An 11,256-nucleotide genomic window follows, 5' to 3' on the forward strand; every position below is an offset into this window, starting at 1 on the left:
GGTGGATTGTGGGAGAACATGGGTAAATTGACATAAATACCTCAAGATTTACGCCATTGCTTGAGAGAGAGGAAGGTGATAATTTCAAGAGTGAGCCCATAGGTTGAACAACAACCATGAGGAAGGTGCTTTATTGTGCTTTTAGGCTATGAGGTAAGCAGATGAATGACATTCCGTGCGTGGCTCATAGGAAAGGAGAGAAGAAGCAAGATGCTATGCTGATGGCACGTCTGTATTCATTCCCACTCTGCCTGTACAACTGGAAACAAAGTGAATTATGTTCTGCTTACTTGAAGAAGGTAGCCCTTTCCTGTAGTCAAATGACCTTTGTGGCTTCATGAGTGGAACGTTATTAATATATTTTAATAATTACGATTATTTTAAAAAAAACTGCAGAAAATCCGATGTTTCTATGTCAAACAGTTTTGTTATATTTCAGTCTTCTGTGATTTTTTAAAGTTTATTTTACCTTTATTTAATTAGGCAAGTCAGTTAAGTACAAATTCTTATTTTCAAGGACGGCCTAGGAACAGTGGGTTAACTGCAATGTTTAAGGGGCAGAACGACACATTTTTACCTTGTCAGCTGAGGGATTTGGGGTGGCAGTGTAGCCTAGTGGTTAGAGCGTTGGACTAGTAACGAAAGGTTCCAAGTTCAAATCCCTTGAACCTCCTACTTCTCTCCAGTGTAGTTAGAAATATTAATAAATGCGTATGCAGAATATGAGTATATATTTAAGAAAAAAAGCAGTACATTGGCAGCAGCAAAAGAACGTGAGCTGGCGTGGCAGAAAATTGCTGACCGAGTCAATGCGTGAGTATTATCTGTAAAGAAAAATCTTGTGTGTTCAACATTTATATAATATATATATACATATATGTACAGGGACGTTACAGAGAGGGAAGTTACCTTAACATCTAGCAGTTGATGATAGTGTTGTGCCATAATAAAACTTTCACCTTTGCTCTAACACAGCAATTCTGGAAATTACAACGAGGAAGAGGGTCCATCCACCTCCACAGCACAACTTACCTCAGTTAGATGTTGTTCAGCATTGGCCCATGAAACTAAGTAGACCTGGCACAATGAAATTCAATGTATTTTTTTTGTGTTCCTATAGCTCCCTGTGAAACAGCTGTACAAGGTATACTTAGAGAAACACATTGAAGAATGTAATTTAGACATTGACCACATAAGGCTGCAGATGCAAAAGATAAAAATAGAAATACAACTGCTGGAACATCACTTAAAGGTGGGTGAGGTGCCCACAGGTAGAACATCACTTAAAGGTGGGTGAGGTGCCCACAGGTAGAACATCACTTAAAGGTGGGTGAGGTGCCCACAGGTAGAACATCACTTAAAGGTGGGTGAGGTGCCCACAGGTGGATGATTTTACTTGTTTGAACAACATAAACAATATGAACGACTGTACTGCATTTGTACTTGCAGTTAATAAAGAAGACTTCATAAAAAGAAAGGCATATTGTCTTTATTTGACACTGGGGAGGTGATAGGTCAATCAGAAATGATGGTAGCATATTGTGTCTGACTGTTCTTCCATCTCGTGCGTCAGCGGGGTGGTCAGGATTGTTATCAGGGTCGTTCACTGGTTGAGTAGGACATTGTTCTCCTCTAATTGTGGCATTGTTGTAGAGAATCACACATGCCACAATAATGTCACATGCCCTTTCTGGGGTGACCCTGAGCCTTCGAATGCACTGGAACCGGGCCTTGAGCATCTCAATGGTAATCTCTACCCTGGCTCGTGTCCTGCAGTGAGCCAAGTTATAACGTTGCTGCGGGCTGGGCACAGGATCAGGGTAAGGGGTCAGCAAATAGGGTTGCCAGGGGTACCCTCTGTCACCGAGCAGGTAACCATCGAACTCTATGCTAATATGAGGATTCAGTTTACATTTTCAGTTACAATAGGAGGAAACAAAATATTGATTATATATATATATATATATATATATATATATATATATATATATATATATATATATATATATATATGCCATTATATGCCATATATGCCATTTAGATTATAATAGGACATGCTTTCATTTCAATATACTGTAGAAGGAAACTGTCTCTGCTCTTGCTGGGTATAATGGGTGTGGGTGAGGGCTATACTGTAGAATGAAACGCTCTGCTCTTGCTAGGTATAATGGGTGTGGGTGAGGGCTATACTGTAGAATGAAACGCTCTGCTCTTGCTAGGTATAATGAGTGTGGGTGAGGGCTATACTGTAGAATGAAACGCTCTGCTCTTGCTAGGTATAATGAGTGTGGGTGAGGGCTATACTGTAGCTGTGGGTTAGAAATAGGGTGAAATCAACCATTATAAACAGAGAAAGACATACGTTGTGGTTATTAACTTAAACTAAAGAGAAGAATTGAAGATGCGAAAAAGTATCTGGAAGATACTTCTGTGATGGAAAACCAGGATTCGGTTATATACATACATATATATATATATATATTGCTTCCACGTTGCTGATGATGTGGGCTGCATCACATATGATCTTCACAGTGCAGAACAGTAATTTGCTGGAGTAGATGTTTTGTGAAGTATTTTCTTTTGGAATGATAAAGGCTACTATTTAGGCCTACCTGCACATTAATGCTGTGGAAAGACTTCCTTTTCACATAATCTCCTTCATTTTCTTGAGGAGCTGTGATAGGAAAATGAGTGCCATCTATGCAGCCTATCACACCTGGAAACTCAAAAATACTTCAAATTATCTGATTAGTGTGTCAAGTCTCAAAGCTTCATACTAAATAAATTATTGCTTAGACTGATACCTGCCATTCTGTGGAAGTCTTCCTTGATGAGTCTTGTGGGTCTGTGACTTGGGAACACCACAAAAGTATGCAGTAAACGTTTCAGTACAAGAGTCACATTTCTGACAGCCTGACAGACGTTTTGCCTTGGAAATATGCTCATTGTCACCGATGTTATATAGAAAACTCCCCTTGGCAAAAAAACGAAGTGCAACACAAAGAATTTGTTCCGAACTGAGAGCATGTCCACGATGTGCCATATGAACGATATGAGGGCTGAGAATATTGTTCAGATGAACGATATGAGAGCTGAGAATATTGTTCAGATGAACGATTGTGCAGAAAAACAGAAACGCTCAAACACATAATCACTTGGGAATGATAAAACATCCAAGCGGGGTCTGATCAACCTCTTCCCGACGGAGATTTCTGCTGAGTATTTGTGCTTCAATTTCAACTGGCTCTTCAAGAAAAGGACACACCGTGTCTGACACCCTCCATCAGTCTGCAGGCTTCAGCTAAAGAGGAGAAACTCCGGGTTAGTTGAAGAAAACCTGCCACTGGCCCGTGAATGAAAAACAGAGACAGAATGTTATAGTGTAACAGATGACGGTTGAAGAAAGATGAAAAGATAATGAGTAGCAGAGTGGGGTTGGGCATGAATATACAGTATATTTGCATAAAGAATGAGAAAGTATTGAGTTTAAGTGCAAGCTATTATGATAGTACCCCTGGAACCCAATTTAGAATGCTTTAAGGGGAAGTTCACCCAAAAACACTTCTGGGCTCATTATAACACTTACCTGGTCTTCCATCAGTACACCAGACTGTTTTTTTTATGTCCATTGCCTGAGTATTCAGATGTATGTAGGTAATAAGCTGATTCTTTCCCTGCCTTCTCCATTGAAACCCCATGCAACGTCAAAGTCCATCATAAATACCTCCCAAACAGGTATCCCATCCATGATCGCAATAGTCCTTGTAATGACTTTCTCTGCACAATTTTTCAGCTAACTTATTTCAGTAGGCACGTTTTTACAAATGGTTTCATATTGAAATTCAGAAAGAATATTAATGCCCGCCGTGAGTCAGTATCTGGGACTTCCGAGGTGGGCATGGTTGAAGGATGTCATCAATTTTCTGTTCTCACTCCCTCACAGTATTTGCTGCCCTCGTCAAAAGTAGTTAAAGAACGTCAGATCGAGAAAGAAAAGGAAATTGGAGACCTGCCTTATTTTCAGAATGGTACTGTTGTGCCATGTCGTTTTGAGCCAGAGTATACTGAAGCTGAGATGTTCCATTTGCGGGCTGACGGAGAGAAAAGAAAAACACGAGCAAGCAGATGTCGAGGAAACGCATGCTCTTCCCAGAACGCACAGTGACTGATGTGGCAGTTGCGGAAGATGCCTACTGTACCTCTATCAATAGACAGTGAATGTCCTGGCTGTCGAGAATGGGACCAGGAGGTAGAACATCAGACTGACGATGCAGTAGAAGATGGCACGTGTGTAACTAAACACTCCAATTTCTTGTCTCTCATCAATCCTGGTGTGCTGGAGACATGTTGCTTGCTGCTGCAAGTCTAGCTTTTATACCAATAATATCCTAATTAGCCTGTATACCCACACAAGAGGAAGAAAAAGCTACATTGGATTCCAGGAAGTTGAGGAGGCTCATTACATCTTATATGAATAACTTGTCTCTCTTACCCCTTTTTCTCCCCAATTTTGTGGTATCCAATTGGTAGTTACAGTCTTGTCTCATTGCTGCAACTGCCGTACGGACTCAGGAGAGGCGAAGGTCGAGAGCCATGCGTCCTCCGAAACACAACCCAACCAAGCCGCACTGCTTCTTGACACAATGCCCAAGTAACCCGGAAGACAGCCGCACCAATGCGTCAGAGGAAACACTGTGCACCTGGTGACCATGCCAGCATGCACTGCGCCTGGCCCGCCACAGGGGTTGCTAGTGAGTAATGGGACAAGGACATCCCTGCCGGGCAAACCCTACCCTAACCCAGAAGATGCTGGGCCGATTGCACACTGCCCCATGGGCCTCCCGGGTGGCAGCCTGCTGTGACAGAGCCTGAACTCTAGTGGCACAGCTAGCACTACGACCACTGCGCCACTCGGGAGGCCCATTTACGTTCGGACACCCGGACATCACCTCCAACACTCCCAAAAAAAACTCACTAATGCTTCCCTTTGTTGAGTCGTCATTCTGTAACGATGTACGCTGAGAGTCGGGAAGCATGTTCAGGGTGGAATACATTTAATTAATAAATGAACAAAACAATAACAATGAATGGAATCATCTCACAGTCCCTTTGACTTCTTGGCACTTTAATTAATGCCCTTTCAAGCTTAACATCCTTATCATTTATCGCCCTCCAGGTTCCCTCGGAACAAAAGCTCACCTCTCACAGTAACAATGAACTAGCGGCAATACGCTTGACCTCATCTTTACTAGGGACCACTACCTTGTATCCTTTTCCCTCTCGCTCTCATCCAACACTTCCCCACACTGCCCCTACTCGGATGGTATCGCGCCGTCCCAACCTTCGCTCTCTCTCCCCCGCTACATTCTGCCTCCTCAACCCTCCTCTCCTCCCTTACTCCCTATGTCCCCTATCCTCCAGGCCGGCTCGGTCCTCCCCTCCCGCGCTCCGTGGCTCGACCTCCGGGCAGCCGAGCGGAAATGGAGGAAAACTTCGCCTCCCTGCGGACCTGGCATCCTTTCACTCCCTCCTCTCTACATTTTCCTCCTCTGTCTCTGCTGCTAAAGCCACTTTCTACCATTCTAAATTCCAAGCATCCGCCTTAACCCTAGGAAGCTCTTTGCCACCTTCTCCTCCCCCTCCTGAATCCTCCCCCCCCTCCTCCTCTGCAGATGACTCGTCATTTTGAAAAGAAGGTCACTGGACCATTTCCGGAGACCTTCTCCCTTACCTCACCTCTCACAACTCATCCCTGACCGCTGGCCACGCCCTCCCGTTGAGAGCGAGAGTTGCACCCCTTCTGAAAAAACCTACACTCGATCCCTCCGATGTCAACAACTGACCAGTATCCCTTCTCTCTTTTCTCTCCAAAACTCTTGAAGCTGCTATCTCTCTCAGAGTGACCTTCTTGATAGGTTTCAAGACTAGTCATTCAACTAGACTGCTCTTCTCTGTATCAAGGCGCTAAATGAACAAAAGATCCTCCTCTCCACCCTCTCCGAGTTGGGCATCTCCGGCGCGGCCCACGCTTGGATTAAGTCCTACCTGACAGGTTGCCAGGTGGCGTGGCGAGAATCTGTCTCCTCACCACGCGCTCTCACCACTGGTGTCCCCCAGGGCTCTGTTCTAGGCCCTCTCTTATTCTCGCTAGGGCTCTAACAATGATAAAGCAACTGCTGTTGGCTGGGCTCCCTGCCTGTGCCAAAGCCCGTCTGGTGTCTATTCCCAAGTTCTCTCATCAGGGTGGCTTCCAGTTGACAAGACCATGGTGCAACAAGGCTCTGATGGCCAAAGTCACTGGCGCATAACCTCACATGGTCCTCCTAATCCAGGCACACAATTAATCATCTCCCTTCTGTGACCAGGTGGCGAATCGCATCTATGTCTGCAGGATCACCACCTCAAGCTGAACCTCAGCAAGACGGGCTCCCTTCCTCCCGGGGAAACCCAAACAACAATGTGACCACCTCAGTACCTCCAGGCTCTGAAGGCCCCTACACCCAAACAAGGGCACTGCGTTCATCCACCTCTGGCCTGCTCGCCTCCCTACCACTGAGGAAGTACAGTTCCAGCCCAGTCAAAACTGTTCGCTGCTCTGGCCCCCAATGGTGGAACAAACTCCCTCACGACGCCAGGACAGCGGAGTCAATCACCACCTTCCGGAGACACCTGAAACCCCACCTCTTCAAGGAATACCTAGGATATAAGTAAGGGTAAGTAATCCTTCTCACCCCCCTTCTCCCCCAACAAGATTTAGATGCAAGTGGCTGTTCCACTGGTTGTCATAAGGTGTATGCACCAATTTGTAAGTCGCTCTGGATAAGAGCGTCTGCTAAATGACTTAAATGTAAATGTAATGTAAATGAATAGCGCACCGAGATGAAACAGCAACAATGATGATTGGTTGAAGAAACCAAAGGGAGTGACATATAAAGTGCAGGTAATCAAGGAGGTGATGGAGTCCAGGTGAGTGTCATTATGTGTGTAATGCTGGTGTGCGCCATAACGAGCAGCCTGGTGACCTAGAGGCCAGAGAGGGAGCACACGTGACAATGCCTAAAGTGACGAGTTAAAGGCAATAGGTTTACTGAGCTCAAAGCATGGATGAAATATAAAAATGTTGAATCGCTGACGTATCAATTGATAAAATGCCTGATGTTGCAAATCACCACTTGTGAAATAAGTTACGATTATGCATGTAAGAAAACTTAATGTAAAATATGAGTGGCTAGCTTATAGAGTTTAGGAAACATGTCTGATTATTATGATACCAATCCATGATTGCTGGCAATGGAGTGTCGGCGAGGCCGTTCGACAAACTGCTCATGTTCACCTTAGTTTGAGTCCACGCCTATGCAGCCATATAGCTGTGAACAGCACAACAGCAATCGGCCTGCGTAGACCAGTGGACGGGAGTTAAATACACGCTGGTGTTATTTAAGTGATAATGCCTGAAAAGCCGGTGTTTGGAGGATATTGACACGGGTGTTGTTAGCCCTGAAACAAAGTCAAGGGCTGGCAAACCTTGCCAATATCTCCTCCAAACACCGGCTTCGAGGATAATATCACTTTTATACAATAGGTTATTTTTTTGAAGCTTCATTAAATAGTACCCGCATAACACCAGTCTCAACATCAACAGTGAATTAGGCGACTCCGGGATGCTGGCCTTCTAGGCAGAGTTGCAAAGAAAAATACATATCTCAGACTGGCCAATAAAAAGAAAAGATTAATGTGGGCAAAAGAACACAGACACTGGACAGAGTAACTCTCTCGGCCAGCATCCCAGAGTCACCTCTCCACTGTTGGCGTTGAGACTGGTGTTTTGCGGGTACTATTTAATGAAGCTGCCAGTTGAGGACTTGTGAGGCGTCTGTTTCTCAAACTAGACACTCTAATGTACTTGAACTCTTGCTCAGTTGTGCAGTGGGGCCTCCCGCTCCTCTTTCTATTCTGGTTAGAGCCAGTTTGCGCTGTTCTGTGAAGGGACAGCGCAGAACAGCGCTGTCCTGTTGTACGAGATCTTCAGTTTCTTGGCAATTTCTCGCATGGAACAGCTTTCATTTCTCAGAACAAGAATAGACTGACGAGTTTCAGAAGAAAGGCCATTTTGAGCCTGTAAATGCTGATGCTCCAGATACTCAACTAGTCTAAAGAAGGCCAGTTTTATTGCTTCTTTAATCAGAACAACAGTTTTCAGCTGTGCTAACATAATTGCAAAATGGTTTTCGAATGATCAAGTAGCCTTTTAAAATTATAAACTTGAAACAGCTAACACAACGTGCCGTTGGAACACAGGAGTGATGGTTGCTGATAATGGGCCACTGTACGCCTATGTAGATATTCCATAAGAAAAATCTGCAGTTTCCAGCTACAATAGTAATTTATAACATTAACCATGTCTACACTATATTTCTGATCAATTTGATGTTATTTTAATGGACAAAACACTTTTGTATATTCTTTGGGGAGGGGGGCTTGCCTGTTTTGCATGTTATTTTGGCACATATCAGCTGGCAAACAATGTAAAAATATATGTATATAATTTAGTAAAATAAGCCGCATACACACATGATCTCTTTTTTGTTTTCTTGAGTAAGGCAGCTCCAAAATGCAGGTGTTTCAGCTTAGCTCAGTGCTTTCTGTGATGGTGGAGCGAGCCAGCAAAAAATAGGAGCATTGCGCCGTGATTGGCTCAGTGTTCTGTCACTCATGGGGGCACTACGTCATCTCCAAGTTTACGTCCTTAGTAAGGGTAGACATCCATAATTTCAGCCCTTTGGGTCCTGCCATAGAGTTATATTACAAGTGCCATTCCAAGAAGGCTCAAGGTCATTGGTCACAGATAAAATGAAATAAATTATTTGTGCAGTAGCTTGGATTGGACTGATCATGTCAACATCTTACTTTCAAAGTCTTAGCTAGCAGTCATCATCATGAATCAAGTCAACAATCTACTGGCAAATCCTTTTTAATCCATATGAAGAGAAATTATGAAGATAAATTATAGATAAAACGTATCGGTGGTCATCAGCCATTAGACAAAGATTACACAAGTTGGAAATCGCAAATTCAACAATGAGTCATTTGGAAGGAATCAGTGACTAACTGCAAGCATTGCAAAGCAACCAGTATCCTGCTATTCAATGGAGTGGCTGTGTTTTTTGTTGTTGTTGAGTTCCCACCATAAATCCAGAGAATACCAGACGTTGATGACAAAATTTGCCCACAAAGGACTGCCGTGTCACCTTCATGTTACATGCCAAGGTGAGTCCAAAAATGTCTTGTATGCTGCGGCATAAATTATGTATTATGCAAGAGAGATATGTATACTGTAGCTAAGAAAGTAATACTAAGTGTATGTTGTATAGTAAGCTGTTAGTAGCCCATGTGCATCACCCTAATTGGTATATTTTCACCTCTTAATTTCACCTAACATTACTGTTCTGATTCGGTGGTGCTGCACATGTAGCCTATAACCTGTTTTGGAGAAATGTCATCATCTAATATTGTAAGAGGTTTCATTGTCTGCTTATACGCCCCCTTTAGTCATCCTACAGTTCTGACTTGGTGTACAGGGAAAATACTGTAAGAGCAGCCCATGTTCTGCATTTTGTCTCTGTACATTTCAAAAGTGCGTAACACATAAACTCAGCAAAAGAAGAAACGTCGCTTTTTCAGGACCCTGTCTTTCAAAGATAATAATCGTACAAATCCAAATGACTTCACAGATCTTAATTGTAAAGGGTTTAAACACTCTTTCCCATGCTTGTTCAATGAACCATAAACAATTAATGAACATGCACCTCTGGGACGGTCATTAAGACACTAACAGCTTACAGACGGTAAGGTAAACAGTTATGAAAACTTAGGACACTAAAGAGGCCTTTCTACTGACTCTGGAAAACACCAAAATAAATATTCCTTGGGTCCCTGCTCATCTGCGTGAACGTGCCTTAGGCATGCTGCAAGGAGGCATGAGGACTGCAGATGTGGCTAGGGCAATAAATTGCAATGTCCGTTCTGTGAGACGCCTAAGACAGAGCTACAGGGAGACAGGATGGACAGCTGATTGTCCTCGCAGTGGCAGACCACGTGTAACAACACCTGCACAGGATCGGTACATCCGAACATCACACCTGCGGGACAGGAGAGAAGAAGCAAGACACTATGCTGATGATACGTCTGTATTCATTCCCACTATGTCTATATTGTCACTCCTGCTCCTGCTTTCCCACCCTGGCGCTCAAAGGTGCCAAGCTCCCCAGCATTATGCACTCCTGCCACTATCATTACGCACACCTGCCTTCCCCCATCACGTGCATCAGCGATTATTGGACTCACCTGGACTCAAATCACCTCTGTCATTACCTCCCCTATATATCTGTCTGGTTCCCTGCTCTGTTCCCTGCTTCAGCATTATTTGTCGTTGTTTAACCATGTGCTGACACTTGTCCTGTTTTGTTACCCGTCTGTTCCTGAATAAATGTTGTCTCCCCGTACCTGCGTCTCATCTCCGGCATCGGTCCTTACACATATAATAGAAAACAAAGTGAATTATGTTCTGCTTACTTGATTAAGTTAATCCAGCATTCAGACCAGCCTTCCCGTTTGAACTTTTTAGTAAACTACATTTGAACTTTTTCACAAGACTTCAATGTCAGCTAAGAGCCTATGGGCCTCTACCATGAAATCAACACACTGAACAAGGATCCATTTTATTAAAAGCCATTTACTTAAGTCAGTTTCTTTTCCATTTTCAATCGATGGGGGCCAGAATCCTGTAAACTGGCCAGTAAACAAATACGTACCATTGATCTGCCTGCTTTAGGGTGACACACATTTATACACACGACTGAAAACACTGCACTGAAAACAACTACCATGGATGCCTCGTGACCCTACAGGACAGGAGGCAGATGTAGTATTTGGCTGTTTTGCCCTTCAGAGACAATTTGCCTTTAAACGGAACATGTAAGTTCCTTGGATAAGGAGTAACGTTAGGCTCCTTTCATCTATTAATGGGGCTAGGGTGCAGGTAATTGGGTAGGGAAAGAATTCACAATTTTATATATTTTTTTATATATATTTTTAAAATAGGGAATTATTTAAGAAAAGTGAGGTGCATATACATTTGTCCTGATACTGTAGAACGCTAGTTTATGAGTCTGAGAAAAATTAAATTGTGGTGACAGAGAGCAACCTTTGGTTAAATCGAGTCCATATATAGTAAAGGTTGCTATCTGCCAATGAGGG

General features: G+C 43.5%; 1 pseudogene; it reads right to left on the reverse strand.

Moving 5' to 3' along the window:
- Nucleotides 1–1,177: 1,177 nt before the first annotated feature.
- On the reverse strand, nucleotides 1,178–10,523 carry LOC118384012 (putative nuclease HARBI1; annotated as a pseudogene).
- Nucleotides 10,524–11,256: the final 733 nt, after the last annotated feature.

The sequence above is a fragment of the Oncorhynchus keta genome, chromosome 4, assembly GCF_023373465.1.
Source record: "Oncorhynchus keta strain PuntledgeMale-10-30-2019 chromosome 4, Oket_V2, whole genome shotgun sequence".
Lineage (NCBI taxonomy): Eukaryota > Metazoa > Chordata > Actinopteri > Salmoniformes > Salmonidae > Oncorhynchus > Oncorhynchus keta.